We start from the raw sequence: 17,913 nt of genomic DNA on the forward strand, positions 1-17,913 counted from the left end.
AACTTTCGACTTTCCATATTTATTAACCAATAAATTTCTTTTTTTAAAACTTATGTTACATTGTGTTTTATTTCTGGCAATTGTAGCCAAAAGTCCCAACTTATATATCAGGTGTTGAAAAAAAATGGTGCAAAGTTCTATTTGTGGTTATAAGAGAATAAAAATATAACACCATGTTATCTATTATTCATGATCTTTAGTAGCAATATTATAAGTTTTGATAAAATTATATTTCTTATGAATTGAAGGTGGGTTCAATTAGAAAGTGGGTTAGGGCTGATAACAGTTTTACTGAAGGCAAAATAACAAACTAAGATAAAGTTTTTATGCCTTTAATTTAATAACTACTTTTGTACTTATATGGTGTAGGAGGCTCTGCCATAGCACATTCTGCAAACCCTCTTTAGAAGAAAAAGACAAATGAGGAGAATTCACTGTAAAATGTATTATGGTGGTTTATTGTGTTTAATAGAGTCAACCTGATGTCCCAAACCTTCTGCCTTTATAACACAGATGACCATAAGTTCAGTAAGTTCTGTTAACTAACACATAGAACTGTATATTATACGACTAGGGAATGTTGCTATAAAAAAAGGAAATTTAAAGATTTGGAGCACTAGGGGCACCTGGGTGGCTCAGTCAGTTGAGGGTCCAACTGTGGCTCAGGTCATGATCTCACGGTTCATGAGTTCAATCCCCGTGTTGGACTCTGTACTGACAGCTCAGAGCCTGGAGCCTGCTTCGGATTCTGTGTTTCCCTCTCTCTCTCTCTGCTCCTGCTCTGCTCACACTCTTTCTCACTCTCAAAAATTAAAAAACATAAACATTTTTTGAAAAAAATTGGAGCACTAAACTATCCATAAAATTATTGAATAATTCTAGATAACTGAGGCCTTGCAAAAAGATGACAAATTTTAATGATCCTTAAGCAAGAAAAAGACATTTGATATGTGGGAAAGATTGTAGAATCCCTGGAGTTTAAAGACATGTTTCCTTCTGGGTTTATTGTCTATTGCATACCTGAGGCAAACGCAGTCAACATTTTAGCCCATTGTTTCCTGACACCTGTGTCATTGAGTGAAAGTTTGTACTTGTACTTTAGTTAAATGCTTAGTATAAATGAGACATACTTCTACTTTGTACCTTACTGATAAATGGACTTTGTTTTCCATACCAAACTTTACCTCTAAGCATTCACTTCTAAACCATCGCCACCATAGGTTAATCTCTGGCACCAAAGATAAGATAAAAGGTGCTCAGATATTTGAGATATGATAGGGAGCCACTTACAGATTCCAGTACTCAGTCGTTGGACAATTTCTTCTTACCTGATAAGCATGCTTTCCTATAGGAGACTGCATTTTCTTTTTTCTGATTTTTTTTTCTTTTTCTTTTTACATGCCAGTTTAACATACAATGTTACATTAGTCTCAGGTGTACAATATATTGTACAATATAGTGATTCTATATATTACTCAGAGCTCATCAGGATAAGTATCCTCTTAATCCCGTCACCTCTCTTACCATCCCCTCTCCCCACTTCCCTTCTAGTAACCATCAGTTTGTTCTCCATAGCTAAGAACTTTTTTGTTTGTCCTTTTTTTCTTTGTTTGTTTGTTTTGTTTTTTAAGTTCCACATATTATTTAGCATTATACCCTTTAGATCCATCCATGTTATTGCAAATGGCAGGATTTCATTCTTTTTCATGGCTGAGTAACATTTTATTGTATATACATACCACATCTTCTTTATCCACTCATCTGTTGATGGATATTTGGGTTGCTACCATAATTTGGCTATTGTAAATAATGCCGCAATAAGCATAGGCATACATGTATCCCTTCGAATTAGTGTTTCTGTATTCTTTGAGTAAATACCCAGTGGTAGAATTACTGGACCATAGGGTAGTTCTATTTTTAATTTTTTGAAGAACCTCCATACTGTTTCCCACAGTGACTGTACCAGTTTGCATTCCCACCAAAAGAGCACAGGCGTTCCTTTTCCTCCACATCTTTGCCAACAGTTGTTGTTTCCTGTGTTTTTTTTTTTTTTTATTTTAGCCCTTCTGACAGGTGTGAGGTAATATTTCACTGTGGTTTCGATTTGCATTTCCCTGATGATGAGTGATGTTGAGCATCTTTTCATGTGTCTGTTGGTCATCTTTGGATGTCTTTGGAGAAATGTCTGTTTATCTCTTCTGCCTGTTTTAAATTTTTTTGGGGGGGGTTGAGTTGTATAAGTTCTTTTTTCATTTGCATTTTATTCATTGCTTATGTTGCATATTCAAACAAATACAATAAACCTCATTTTAAAAACGTAAGGCACATAAAAGTCTCTGTCCAAGGTCTATATTATTTTTTAAATTCCTGTTGGCTAATAAAGATATTCCCACTACAGAACTGGAGCCATCTAGAAATGCACATGATAAACTTTTTGCATGCAGGATACCTGAAATATTATTATATCTTACCTCATGACACAATTGAACAGTCTCAAATCAAATGTTTGTATGTGAATAATGATTATAACTATTGTTGTTATTTGCAAAACCTTAATCAGCTTATCCACATATGTACAGTCAGGTCCCCAAATGTTAACTATATAAAATCTAAAGGAATAATAGTATCTACCTGCATCTGTGTTCCATTTCTTTAAAGGGAGATTTGGCATTTTTAGTCCTCCTTCCATGAGTCATGTTGCTACTTGCAAAGGCCAATGTTATACAATGCTGAAGACCATGGATAGATACTGCTCATATGACACCTGAATCCAGCCATCCTGATCCATATCATAACACCTGAATATATCTGTCAACCCCTGCAAGATGATGCAGCCCTTGATGAAGTCATCAAGGGCCCCCATACTTGTATGTCACGCTTGTGGATGAAGATGTCGTGAAACTGGTCAGAGGGCCCATACACTGAAAGTGCTTGCTTGAGCTCTTTCTTGTCAACCATCCTAGAGTGGTCCCTGGCCATAAGTGTGCAAGACATTCTGCCAGTCTGTGATGTATTTCCAGATAACAGTGAACTCGCTGAAGGTCACACCAGCCTTGTTCTCTTGGTCAAACAGGTCATTGACCTGACAGTCACTGAATTCAGTGGAGTCCATGTGCCATTGGATAGTGCTTGCTGAAGTTCATTGTCCAGCATCAGTTGGCTCCTATCTTTGTCAACCCTCTGGGAACCCTCTGGGAAAGCTCTGATCTGTCAGCACTACACCTCTGGCAGGGCGGGACGGAAGGACAGCAAAGGTAGGCGGTCATGGACCCAGGCATGGTTGGGATGAGACACGGGAGAAATTTTACATATTTTAAATACTAACCCTGTATTGGACATATCATTTGCAAATGCCTTCTCCCATTCAGTAAGTTGCCTTTTTGTTTTGTTGATGGTTTGTTTGCTGTGCAGAAGCTTTTTTATTTTGGTGTAGTCCCGATAGTTTATTTTTGCTTTCGCTTCCCTTGCTTCAAGAGACATGTCTAGAAAAATGTTGCCACTGCCAATGTCAGAGAAATTACTGCCTGTGCTCTCTTCTAGGATTTTTATGGTTTTAGGTCTCACATTTAGGTATTTGATCCATTTTGAGTTTATTTTTGTGTATAGTATAAGAAAGTAGTCCACTTTAATTCTTTTGCATGTAGCTGTCCAGTTTTCCCAACACCATTTGTTGAAGAGACTGCCTTTTTCCCATTACATATTCTTGCCTCCTTTATCAAAGATTGACCATAAAATCGTGGGTTTATTTCTGGGCTCCCAATTCTGTTCCGTTGATCTATGATACCTATTTTTGTGCCAGTATCATTCTATTTTGATTACTACAACTTTGAAGTATATCTTGAGATCTGAGATTATGATAACTCCAGTTCTGTTCTTCTTTTCCTTTTCCTTTTTTTTTTTTTTTTAAGACACGTGTACTTATTAAGTGCTTCAGCTTGTCACATTCTTTTTTAAAAAAACTGTTTATTTATTTTTGAGAGAGAGAAAGAGTGCATGCTCACAAGTGGGGGAGGCGTAGAGAGAGAGGGAGACACAGAATCCGAAGCAGGCTCAGGCTCCAAGCTGTCAGCACAGAGCCCGGCCCCGGGCTTGAACTCAACAAACTGTGAAATCACGACCCAAGCTGAAGTCAGACACTTAAACTACTGAGCCACCCAGGTGCCCCTTGTTCTTCTTTTTCAAGGTTGCTTTGATTATTTGGGGTCTTTGTGGTTCCACACAAATTTTAGGATTATTTGTTCTAGCTCTATGAAAGCTGCTGTTGGTATTTTGACAGGGATCGCATTAAATTTGTAGATTTCTTTGGGTAGTAGGGACATTTTAACAATATTTGTTCTCTCAATTCATGAGCATGGGGTATCTTTCCATTTATTTGGGTCCTCTTCAATTTCTTTCATTAACGTTTTATGGTTTTTAAAGTTTGGGTTTTTCACCTCCTTGGTTAAGTTTATTTCCGGGTATTTTCAGTGCAATTGTAAATGGGATTATTTTCTTTTTTTTTAAGTTTATTTGTTTATTTTGAGAGAGAGAGAGAGAAGAGGCAGAAGGGGAGGGAAAGGGAATCCCAAGCAGGCTCCATGCTATCAGTGCATATCCCAACACAGGGCTTTATCTTACAAACAATGAGATCATGACCTGAGCCAAAATCAAGAGTTGGACGCTTAACCACCTGAGTCACCCAGGCACCCCAGGGTTATTTTCTTAATTTCTCTTTTTGCTACTTCAGTATTAGTATATAGAAATGCAACAATTTTTGTGTATTGATTTTGTATCCTGCAACCTTACTGAACTCATTTATCAGTTCTACCAGTTTTTTGGTGGGGTCTTTAGGGCTTTCTATATATAGCATCATGTCATCTGCAGATAGTGACAGTTTTACTTCTGTCTTACCAGTTAGGATGTCTTTTATTTCTTTTTCTTGTCTGCTGTGGGTAGAACTTCTAGTACTATGTTGAGTAACAGTAGTGAGAGTAGACATCCTTGTCTGGTTCCTGATCTCTCTTATAGTTGATCTATTTCCTCTGATTTTTCTTTTTTTTAAATTATTTATTTATTTTGAGGGGGGAGAGGGGAAGAGAAAGAGGGAGACAGAGAATCCCAAGCAGACTCTGCACAATGAGCATGCAGAGTGCGATGTGGGGCTCAAACTCAAGAAACTAAGATCATGACTTGAGCCCAAATCAAGAGTTGGACGCTTAACTGACTGAGCCATACAGGCACCCCTGCTTTTTGTTTTTAAAATCTTTTCTCTGCTTCTCATATTCGCATGTCCTCAGTGTCTTCTTTCTTACTGGTAGTCTTCCTATTCATAGCTAACAACAAACCTCACCAATTTTTTATCAATTTTTGTTTTGTTCATCTGTATGTGTTTATTATTTCTACTGGCACATACTATAATTTTTATGATTATGATTATTACTGAAGTATGTGGTTAAATTTGACCATATACTGGTTATTAAAGTTAAAATTATTTGGAGAATTAGTATGAACCATATGGTGATGATGGTTTCCCCCACTGAGAGTGTCATGGGTAGAACTATGTCCACCAAAAGTTAACATGCTGAAATTCTAACCCTCCATACTTCAGAATGTTAACTTACTTGGAAATAGGGTTATTGCAGATGTCATTAGTTAAGATGAGGTCATCTGGAATAGGATGGACCCCTAATACAATGTGACTGATGCCCTTAAAAGAGAAATTTGGATATAGATATGCACATAGGGGGAATGTCATGAAACGAGTGGAGTTATGTTATCACAATCAAGGAAGTACCAGAAGCTAGGAGAGAGGTCTTCCCTAGAACTTTCACAGAGAGCATGACTCTGTCAACACCTTGATCTCAGAACTCTGGCTTCACAAAGTATGAGACAGCAAGTTTCTATTGTTTAAGTCACCTAGTTTGTGGCAGCTAGTTTGACCTCATTGTGGCAGCTTCAGGATAAGAAAGTGTACTGCTTGCACTCTGGGTGGGGATAAAGAAACCCATGCCTTTGGCTGATGAGTATACCTTAGGCTTAGGAGCTGGTCCTCACAGGGTCTTTTAGAATCTCTCTAGTGCTCCTCAACCACCTGGTAGATGGAGACAGTTCTTGACTCAGTGGTCAAAAACAATAGAGTTCAAGGGCAGCATAGAGTTCCCAACTCTATGATTTAGCACTGATTTTCTGTTAAACTCTAGATTTAGCACTGATTTTCTGTTCTATGTACTGTCATATTTTACATATCTGTGTTTACAAACTCAGGGCATTGGTGAGTGACTCTTTCCCCTTCACTACTCAGTCTAAAATACGCTTTCACAAAGATGCCTGGATACATTTATAGTTTAGTGAGCCAAATAGCTTTGTTTTCTAAAGGTAGGTCAACTGAAAGAAGAGTTCAATACACTCTTTCCAGCCAATTAAATATTTTTGAAAATATCTCTTTAGTTAGGCAGTTTAACCTAAATTTTCAGAGAAATAGTGAGTAAGCTTAAAAGCAGATTAATAAAGCAAATAAACCATTCATTATAATTAAAGACTTTATTGATTGAAACTTGACTTATATTGTTAACTTAATTATAGATTTTATTGTGGCTTGAGCAGAATGTTTTCTCAAATTGTTCTGACTTTCCCTAGTCATCAGGCTAACTTCTAGACTGCTTTTTTCCACCTTGCATGCATCAATACCAGATCTTGAATTAAAAGCGACACTAATGGTGATTGTTTATATCTATAGAATGCCTTCCAGTACACAAGGCGCTTTATATAACAGAAGCTTTCCTAAACCATTTTCACATATACAGTCTACTAGATGAATAAAACTTTTCATTTATTTCTGGGCACACTGAGGACCAGGGACTAGTAGGCCCCTTGTCAGCAACCTGGTCACCTTTGTGCCCCACAGTGGAGGAATTTGTACCAAGTTCTCTGTGCCCTCAAAACTGTTTAAGTGAGGAGTACTTGTTATTGTAATTGTATGATTTAGATAAATGTTATATAAATCAGTGACATAGGAGTGCAAAAAAGAGAATTGTGTCTATAAAATCTAAATCTTCAGAAGGACCACAAAAGACAAATCACATCAAAAATCAATCTGTGGTGTGCCCGGGTGGCTCAGTTGGTTAAGCATCCGACTTCAGTTCAGGTCATGGTCTCATAGGTCATGAGTTCGAGCCCTGCATCAGGCTCTGTGCTGACAGCTCAGATCCTGGAGCTTGCTTTCAGATTCTGTGACTCCTGCTCTCTTTGCCCCTCCCCTGCTCACACACACACACTCTCTCTCAATAATAAATAAAAAACATTAAAATTTTTTTTAAAAATCAACTTGAAATTGGTTGTGGAACAGACATCATACAAAAAATTGAGAGACAAATCTGGAAGAATTCTTCCCAGGTCGCTTTTCAAATGCTTTAAATTGTTACTTTAACTTTAAAGACACACAATAGAAATCATAGACAATACACTTTATGAATGTTTCACCAAGGAAAGAAGATTCATCTTCAATGACACAGCCAGGCTATGGTTGGCAGAATAATATTCCCACCCCTATCATCAACGTTATCCACATCCTAATCCTCCAACCCTGTGAGTATGTTACCTCATATGGCCAAAGGGGGTCTTCCAGATGTGATTAAATTAAGGATCTTGAGATGGAGAGATTATCCTGGTTTATCCAGTTTAATCCAATGTAATCCCAATGGTCCTTGTAAGTGGAAGAGAGATAGTAGAGTCACAGTCCGAGAAGGAGATGTAATGAGGGAATGAGGGAAACAGAGGCTGGAGGGGTGATTGCTGGCTTTGAAGCTGGGAAGGTACCATGAGCCAAGGAATGTGAGGGACCTCTAGAAGCTGGAGAAGGCAAGGAACAGATTCTTCCCTGAAGCCCCCATGGGAGGCTTCCCTGTAGCCCTGCAGCTCTACAGACACCTTGCTTTTAGCCCAGTGAGATCCATTTTGGACTTCTGACCTCCGGAATTAGAAGAACAATTTTTTATCCTTTTAAGGCACTGTGCTTGTGGTAGCTTGTTACAGCAGCAGTAAGAAATTAATTCACATAATTTTTTGATAATTGTTTATCCACATATGCATAATAAGTGTACATTCATGTTTGAAATTAAAATTAAATCATTATAGTGTGTACGTATCACTTTTTAACAATTTCCAGTTTACCCAACTTTTTGGTTAATTGACCAACCACAGGCTCCAAATTTTTTTTTTTTTTTTTTTTGAGTGACAGGACTATTATTCTATGTGGTAACTCATTTTATCCACAGTTTTGTGAAGTCCATATCACAATTGCTTTCAAAGTTCTAGTTTTGTCTTTGTCTCTGGCTTTCTGATTGGGGTGGAGGAAGTCATTTAATTTTCTTCTTATTTTCATTTATGAAAACTGGGGGCTTGGACTTTTACACTCAAACAGTGTATGATTTAAAAACTTTCATCAAATAATCTCACTTATCTTCTCTCACCTGTTTAATTTGTAGCTGAAACCCTTGGGTTTATCTGTGCTTTAGCTCTGATTTACTTGAAATTAAAGTCCGTGTGCTTCACAGCTGCTGGCTGCCCTTAACCAGGGACTTACAACTGAAATGTTTGAAGAACAGTGGAGTCAAGAGACCAGGATTTCAGATCTGATTGACACTAACTAGCTGGGTGTCCTCTGACAAATCTTTTAATCTCTCTGGGCCTTAGTTTTCTCATTTATAAATTATGAAGTTGGAGTCAATAATTTTTAAAGTCTTTTTTAGCTTTACAATTCTATGACTCCATAATTTAATTCTAGAAAAATTCAGCTGTAAGAAATGCTAAATTTCTCATCAAGGTGGGAAGAAAAATATTGTGGTTTGTAGGATATGCATGCATGTTCCTGTATATTCCTATGAATATCTTTTCCAAGAAGTTGAAAACATGTATTTACATTCTGTAATTTACCTAATTTCCCCCCCTTATCATACAAACCTAAAAACTACATTTAGACACAAATGCCTTTTTGTTGGAATGACCTTGTCTTAGCCATGGATACATGCTGCAAGACACAGCAAGTTCCCACTCGGTTATGGACATTGAGCTCAGTACTAGAAAAGCTCCAACATGTCACATAGGAGGAATCAGACTTCAAGACAGATCCATTCTAGTATTACCTGGTAAGTGCTGTCACAGAAGGTAGTACAAAATGCAGAATATGGGCAAGGGAAGAAGTGGTTAATCTCATCTGTAGTAGTGACAAAAAAGGTTTTTGCACCTTTTTGAACAAAGGCTTTTTGACCCACAAGATGCATCCTGAAGGTTCTAAAAAATAAAAAGCAAGTTTGGGGGTTGGGAGAGTATTTCAGTCATAGAAAATAGCCTGTTCCAAATGCAGGGGTGTGAAAGGCATGGCATAATTGGAAAAAAAGGTGAAAATTTCATCATGTTTAAATAGAGAGCAAGTGTGATAAAGGACTGGGAAAGTGCATAGAAGATAAGACAGAAAAAGTGCAAGCTGTTTTCTACCAAGCTAGAGGTGACAAGAAATCAGCAAGTGTCTTCCTGGTGAAATGACATGATCAGGTGTTATTTATAAAGGGATAATTCTAGGGACGCCTGGTGTCTCGGTCGGTTAAGTGTCTGACTTTGGCTCAGATCACGATCTCACCGTTCGTGAGTTCAAGCCCTGCGTCAGGCTCTGTGCTGACAGCTCAGAGCCTGGAGCCTGCTTCAGGTTCTGTGTCTCCCTCTCTCTCTGCCCCTCCCCTGCTCACACTCTGTCTCTCTCTGTCTCAAAAATAAGTAGTAAACATTAAACAATTTTAAAAAAATAAAGGGATAATTCTAGCAGGTATTGGGCAGGTGCAGACTCAGTGCGGGAGGCTTTGTAGAAGGAAAGGGGAGAGGAAACTTCAAGAGATAGTGAACATTGAATTAAAGCAATGCTAGCAGCCATTTCAGAAAAAGAAGCCATTGGCTTTATAAACGGGTATTCTTTCCCAAAGCACTGCCCCCTACCCCAGCAAGGGCTTTCAGGTCACAGACCAAGTCTTAGTTTATTCTCCAGAACGGTACATGAAGAATATTTTACAATACAGAGCTCCTGACCATCAACACCGATAACACAAAACACATGTATTTTAAAAACACATGTAAACAGAATTTACAAGGATCAATGGATTATAAAGTGGTTTCTTATTCCCTCTCAAGGCTATGAATACATTGTGAAATCTAGGGCAGTTAAATACTGTATTTAAATTCGGATATGGTATTTACATATGTTACTTATTCTTTTTATAAAGATATGCCCTAGCGAAATTTAATCAGCCTTTGCAAGTTTATATACTGTGTCTGTTGGAAAAATATTTTAAATTAAGCTGTTGCTTTAACCTGACTAAATTGTCCAACCGACCTTACTGGCAAAGGGATGTATTAGAATCAGGTTTCACTACGAGTGACAGAAAATTCAAATAACAATGGCTAAAGCAGATAGAATTTCGTCTCCTAGATAAATAAATGTGATATGTTAACACAAAGCTGGGAGTAGATAGAGCAGTCATCAGAAACTGAGGCTCCTTCTATCTTACTGCTCTGTCATCCTTAGTCCATGACGACCACTACATGATTCAAGATAGCTGCTAGTGCTCCAAGTATCATTTTCTCCTTTACCAGTAGGAAGGAGGAAAGAATGTAGACAAATGGACCTCTTGAAGGACTTCTCAGATCTCATGCGTGTAGCAAGGTTGGTGAAAAATATAATCATTATTCTAGATTGCATCGTTTTGACTAAAAATTGGAGAGTCTATAAGGAAGATGAGACAATATGTATTAAAAGATAACTAGCAGTCTCTGCTGGAAAGGGACATAGGACCGAGTGTGAAAACAAAGCAGGTCAAAATTCATTGCTTTAGTAATCCAAATGATCATTTGGTGACCAGTTCCATAATCACAAAAAAAAAAAAAAAAAATTCTTGGTAGTTTGGATACAAACTGCCTAGGAGATACATCAGCTGGGAGATTGGGAACTGAATGGTTTAACTGTTCCAACTTTCTCATCTTGCTTATATATATGGCATATATTTTTCTAAAAAAATGACAGTGGGTTGGTATGGCAGTTTGTCTCCAAGATGGCTGCCATAAATTCCTTCCTTCTATATATATATACAGATGGAGAACTCTTAAATTATTTGTGTTCTTTGGGGAAAAGAGAGATGATTGGTGATTTATATTCTTTTGGTGTTAAATATTTTATATTATTACATCACCTAACACCCTTGCCAATACTCACTCACCAACCACCACCCTCCGTGGCACCCCTCCTTCTTCTAGACTGATGAACATCATGCCCTGATGCTATCCCAGGTGCCTGGTGTCACCAAGCTCTGCTCACTTCAAAGGACAATTGCTGTTCCAACACCATTTTCTTCCACTTCATACTCTCTGTTCCCCCCCCCCCCCCGGGGAAAAACCAAACATCTTATAAATAAATTGGCAATTCTGGATGAAGAAGTACTCATGTTTGATTGGTCATATCTCTCTCTCTCAGGTCATGTGTAAGCTTGTGTGTAGGCTTGTGCCCACCAGAAAGGTGTTAGTGACTCAAATCAGAGACTGGGGAGGCTGGTTATGGGACATGACTTTGGAGTGTCAGGGCCTCATAGTGCCCTTAAATAGTTTTTCATGAGGTAGAGTGGGGGTCACTTTCCTGCTTGAACATAGTGCTGGCACATATGTAACACCCTACAGATTAGGTAAGCGCTGTTAGAATTTTCAAATGGGGAAGAAAAGTAAAACATTAAAATGAGAATTGTAGGTGTGGCAGTTTGTCTTCCAGATGGCTGCTGCCATCAATTCCTTCCCTCCCTGTAGGATCAAACCATCCCTTCATGGAGGGGTGGAGTCCGTTCCTCCCTCCCCATTGGATCTAGGCTGGACTTAGGGACCTGCTTGATCACTGAATGAAACCTGGCAGGTTCTTCCTGGGCCTTGGCAATGCTTGCTTTTGAAAGGCTTATTAGGAGGAGAACAGATGTAAGAAGTGTGACTGTCCTGTGACCACCATGCTGTGAAAAGCCCAAGCTATGTGCAGAGGTCCTGGAGGAGGAGATTCTGGGTGGGAAATGAGGGACTGACTATGTGCATGAGGAAGCCTTCTTAGAAATGGATCCTCCAGACCACCCACCCCAGCCGAGACCACATGGATCAAGATAAACCATCCAGCCACACCCTTCTCACATTCCTGACCCACAAAACTGTTGAGTAAAATAAAATTAATGTCTTAATCCCTTAAATTAATCCTTAAATCCCTTAAATCCCTAAGTGGCATAAATAGATAACTGAAAAAGTAGGTTAAAGAAAGAATATAATACGGGGAAAGGGGGATGGAAGATAAGCAAGAGGTAAAATAAGGTTGAAGGATTCAAAAGAATGTAGAAAGCTGTGAAGTCTTTGGTATGAAGCTGAATTTCAATAAACGAGAAGGCCAGGTGATAGAGAGCCGGATCCATAAAGACAAAGTAGAAGAACTGTCTAAGAAAAGTACGTTAACATAAAGAAAGACACTCCCAAAAGGAAAATAAGAGTCTCAGGAAGAGGGAGAATTCGACTTGCATTGCAAAAAATCTGGTCATACTCACCCCAGAAGAATTGTGTAAAAACCAAAAATGTGTAATATGAAAGGGAAGCTAGGAGAAAGAAAGAAAAATCTCATTGACACCAACGTTCACATTCGATAAGTAACGTCTATCTATTGAAGGTGCATATGCACTAGAAGTTGGTGGTTTATAGGTGGAAGAGACATAATTCTTGCCTTCATAGAGCTCACAAACATATTACATCAAATTTTTGTCCTAAACGACAACACAGTAACCCCTCCCATTATGAAGAAATATTGGAACCTCTAGTTGGTAGAGAATAGTAACATTTCTGCATGGTTAATATGAAGCCATATCCTTAAGAAGACTGACCTATGAGGGAGCTGTAGAAAAGCCAAGCCTGGAAGCTAAATCCTGACAATTGGAATGATCCTAATACAGGGTCATGCCTTTTAGGAAACCTAAGTTAAAGTTTATTGGTAATTGATGATGAGAGTTCAACATTGGATACTATCATAAGGAAGTTACTCAATGAGCTGAAGGGGAGCCTGGTATTACTTTTGTTAAAAAAGAGAAGAGAGGATTAAATAAGAAATACAGAAATGTGTCTTGATTCCTGTATTTCTGAAGGAATACAGGGCTCTGTATATCCTGTATATATCCTCTGTATATCCTGGGCTCTATCTTAAAAACCTTAGGATATCTCTTGTCAAGAATCTCATAGTAAATATTATAGTGTATTGCTAGGAGCGCAAAAGCTACCCAGACATACCTTCCTTCATTTAAAAACAAAATTGATTTGGATTTTCCCATTCACGGTCAAATTTACTGAAAGTGGGGTCTTTCCATTTTGCAATGTAATGGGGGAGTAGATTTTTTAAACAGTCAAGATTTACACCACCAGTAAAGAACAAAAAAAGATACAGTCTCTGATGCTCCTAATCATTTGGCAGTTTTAGCCAGTTTCTTGCAGTGACCATATTTTTGCTTCCCTGTAACTCAGCCTAATCTGTTTTACAAACTTTTGTTCGCTCCCACCTTCCCCCTTTCACTCCACCCATGGCCAATGTCCCTTTACCTGTGGCATTTTACACTTGAGGAGAGCTGCTAACAGTTGACAACAAAAGGACCGCTAATCGCACCAATTAAGAGGTGTGAATGTCACCCGTTACCTACCAGCTTTGTTACTGAACATGTTAATTAGTAATTGTACAGGTGCAGACTTTTAAGTTTACAAGGTTAACACTGATGCACAGCTTTGTTTTGGCTGTTTGTTTAAATATTGAAAAATCATGGGTGAAGGGCTGGTCTGTGTTGAAGAATGAACAGATGTCATTGCTGTACTTACTCAGACAGAAAATCTTTAGACCGACTTAAAGCAATAAAAGTGACCTTCCAAGAAGTGATTCTCTGTGGTCAGTCTATCAAAGAGTACGTGTTATTGGTTTTCTTGCCCCCCGTGGAAGAGCGAGGAACTTGCCTTCACAGGACTGTGGAACTCTACTGGAATGTCATTTGAAGGCACTATACTAGAAGCATGTAGAGTTCATTAAGAGAAAATCCCCTAAAGGTGTTTTCAGTAAGCCCAAAGTTTCTATATATTGATCTTTCTGAAGGCTTTATTCATTCATTGAGTCAGTGTTATAGACATATCTTGTAGACTTCTTTTTTAAAAAGTTTTGACTAATAAAACACCTGGATGAGGGAATCTGTCTCAGAATCACATACCATCAATTTGATAAGAACCAAGGGATCACCCTGACTAGCCTCTGATTAGGGAAAGTAACAGAAATTCATTTTACAGGGAGGAAAACTGAGGTCCTAGACATTACATGACTTGCCTGAGTCCATTAAACCAAGATCAACCTCAGTTTGCAGAGTGAGGTAGATATTTGGGAAGAGCTAACCTTCAATTGTTCTCTAGCAGAATGAGTAATTCCTGAGGAACTGGTAATTTTTAGCTTGTCCTCAAGCCTACTGAAATATCTTTGCTCTTTCCATGCATCTGTAAGAGCAACTGTTGTTTTCAGTCATTCAACGGGAAAGTGTGCGGTAAGGGCCTCTTCTATTTTTGTGGTAGACTCCACAACAAATAAAGAACGTCTCTCTGGCTCCTTGGAACCAAAACTGCAAGGTTTTGAGAACTGCTGTGCAATGGCAAAACTAGTTGATTGGTTTGGGACCAGTGCCCAGACCACATTTAAGGGAGTTGATCCAGGTCCTGGGTGACCAGGATCTCCTTTCCCCCTGGTGATGTGTCTCACTAGTTATCTGCCTTACATCGAGGGGGAAAGTGAAGGTATGAATAGCAGGATGTCCAGGCATATGGGCTGCCCTTCTCTGTGAACACAGGGCATAAATCTAACTTTTTATCCATGATTAAACAAACGAACGCACTCCAAATTTTTAGCATGTGCCTGGCTCATTGTAAATGCTCAAGAAATGGTAGCCATTATTGTTAGCAGTTTATTAGCCTCTGGGGACATTTGCATCTTACATTTAATAACCATAAAAATAACTAACATTTGCATTGGACGTTAGCCTTTTCTTTTTCATGAAGCTGGGACTCTTTTCTTCCCTTCATTTTGCATTTAAAATTCAGTTTTAGGTTCTGGTTGTTTTGCAAAGACATGAAATGTATAGTGTAGAAAACTGTGAAAATTTATGTCTTATAATTAAAAATCTATAATCCTGCCTCTCAAGGATAACTGTTATTAACACCTGGGTATGTTACTTTAAGCACTATATTCTATACATGCATAAACATTTAAAAAATTAAAGTGGGAATTGATTATGCAAGCTGGTTTAGAAGCTATATTTTCATTTATAGCTGTATTTAAAACATTTTTCTTTAAAAATATGTTTTTATTTCCATTGCAGTTTTTGTTAGCTGAATATTTCTTTGTGTGGCTTTTCCATAATTTAACAGATTTTCTATTTTTGCATATATTGTTTGTTTCTAATTTTTCATAACTATAAGATACTGTAATGAGTAACATCCTTGTGGCTAAGTTTCTTTAGATAAAATTAAAAAAAAAATTTTAATGTTTTATTTAGTTTTGAGACAGAGACAGAGCATGAGCGGGGGAGGGCAGAGAGAGAGGGAGACACAGAATCTGAAGCAGGCTCCAGGCTCCGAGCTGTCAGCACAGAGCCTGACGCAGGGCTCAAACTCACAAACCGCGAGATCATGACCTGAGCTGGAGTCGGACGCCCAACCGACTGAGCCACCCAGGCGCCCCTAGATAAAATTTTAAATGTAGAATTTTTAGGTTAATATACACATATTAGTATCAATTGCTGCATAACAAATTATCTCAGACTTAGCTCAAAACAACACACTTTCATGAGCTCAGTTGCTATGGGTCAACAGTTTGGATGTGACTTAGCTAGTGTATCTTCAAGGCACCAGTGAAGGTGTCAGTCATCAGTGCGGGTTGTGGTCTCACCAGAGGCTGTGCTTGGAAGTATCCACTTCCAAACTTACTCAGATTGTTGAAAGAATCCATTTCCTTACTGTTTTAGGACCAAAAGCCCCTGTTGGCTATAGGCTAGAGGATGCCTTCAGCTCCTAGAGATAGCTGAAAGTTCACTGCCATTTGGCCTCCTAACAGAGGCAGCCCCCAGCATGGCAGTTTGCTTCTTCAAGCCAACAAGAAAAACATACTCCAGCAAGACACATGTTAAAATCTTATGTAACATAATCATGTAATCACATGTATCCTCCCCCTCTTTTTTTTTCTGTATTCATTCTATTGGCTGGACATAAATTACAGGTCCCATGATACTCTGGGGAGGGCATGACATAAGGGCATGAACACCCAGAAGCAGGGTCATGGGGGTCATCCTAACTATTTGTCCACTATAGTACATGTTTAAAACTTTTGTTGAATATAACCAAACTGAAATATATCTGTATTAGCACAGAATTAGTGTGACCTTTTTTCTATCACTTTGGTTAATTTCTATATCATCATTAAAAAAAAAAGAAATTACCAATTTGATAGAAATTGTGATACATTTTTATTTGAATATATTTGTTTATAATTGAAAATAAATGTATAGTCCTACGTTCTTTGGTTATGTGTACATTTCTGTTTTGAGAATTGCCTTCCATGTCCCCTGGGTAGAATATTAACATTGTTTATTGTTATACTTGTTGCAAGTATTTTTCTCCCATATGTCTGTTGATCTTTGTTTTTTGGGGAGGGAATATTTAGGAATATGACTTATTGCATTGTAGTTAAATCAGACATTCTTTACCTTCTTGGTATTTCATTACCACCACATAGAGTGTTTTCCTGCCCCAGGATTACAGAAATATTCTAAAATATTAAAAACAAAATTGTAAGGTAATCTCATGATTATTTTTTCATTTACATTTAATCTATCTGATATATGAAATAAATTCATTATTATTATTGTTTATCACAAATGGTTGGTAAATTTCTAGAAGCTTATAAAAGACTAAAAATCCCAAAGGACCTTGGGATTTTTAACCATGTTTAGCCAAAGTTGAATGTTTAAACCATGTTTAACCAAAGTTGAATGTTTAACCGACTGAGCACCCAGGCGCCCCTCTCCCCTCCTTCCTCTTAACAACAAAACCTCTTGAGTTGTAGCAGAATTCATGAACAACCATTTATAGTCTACATTTCCCAACTTCCCTTGCAGCCATTCATGGCCATATGACTAAGATTAGGCCAAGGGATGTGAGTGAAAGTTATGTGTACAATTTCCTGCTTACATACTTAAAGAGACTTTTTCTTGATGCTTTTTTCATTTTCTTTTGTGCCGGAACGTGCATGTGCAAGAGATTCGCTTTGCCCATAAAGGCAAAGGCAACACTGTAGGGCTTTGGATCTCATTGTGCTGTCTCCAAACCATCAGCATAAACATCCCATGAGAACTTGTTAGAAATGCAGGTTTTTTTTATGTTTATTTTTGAGAGACAGAGTGTGAGCGGGGGAGGGGCAGAAAGACAGGAAAACACAGAATCTGAAGCAGGCTCCAGGCTCTGAGCTCTCAGCACAGAGCCCCGATGTGGGGCTCGAACTCGTGAACCGAGAAATCATGACCTGAGCCGAAGTTGGACACTTAACTGACTGAGCCACCCAGGAGCCCCAGAAGTGCAGATTCTTGGGTCAAACCTTTACCTAATGAATCAGAAACTCAGGTGGGCTCAGAAAGCCCTCCAGGTGATTCTGATGTCCTAAAGCAGGGACTGACAAACTATGGCCTGTGGGCCCAAATCACTGGGGCAGCCTGATTTGGTACAGCTGGTGAGCTAAGAATGGTTTCCATATTTTTGAAGAGTTGCCACAAGAAGAGCGACAAATAAAAACAAGGAATCTTCAATTGAGACTACATGTGG

General features: G+C 38.4%; 1 pseudogene; it reads right to left on the reverse strand.

Annotated features, from left to right (window-relative positions):
- Nucleotides 1–2,117: 2,117 nt before the first annotated feature.
- LOC112859341 (programmed cell death protein 6 pseudogene) lies at nt 2,118–3,194 on the reverse strand (annotated as a pseudogene).
- Between the last annotated feature and the right edge of the window lie 14,719 nt (nt 3,195–17,913).

This window comes from Puma concolor, chromosome F2 (genome assembly GCF_028749965.1).
Source record: "Puma concolor isolate L17-30 chromosome F2, mPumCon1.1.hap2, whole genome shotgun sequence".
Lineage (NCBI taxonomy): Eukaryota > Metazoa > Chordata > Mammalia > Carnivora > Felidae > Puma > Puma concolor.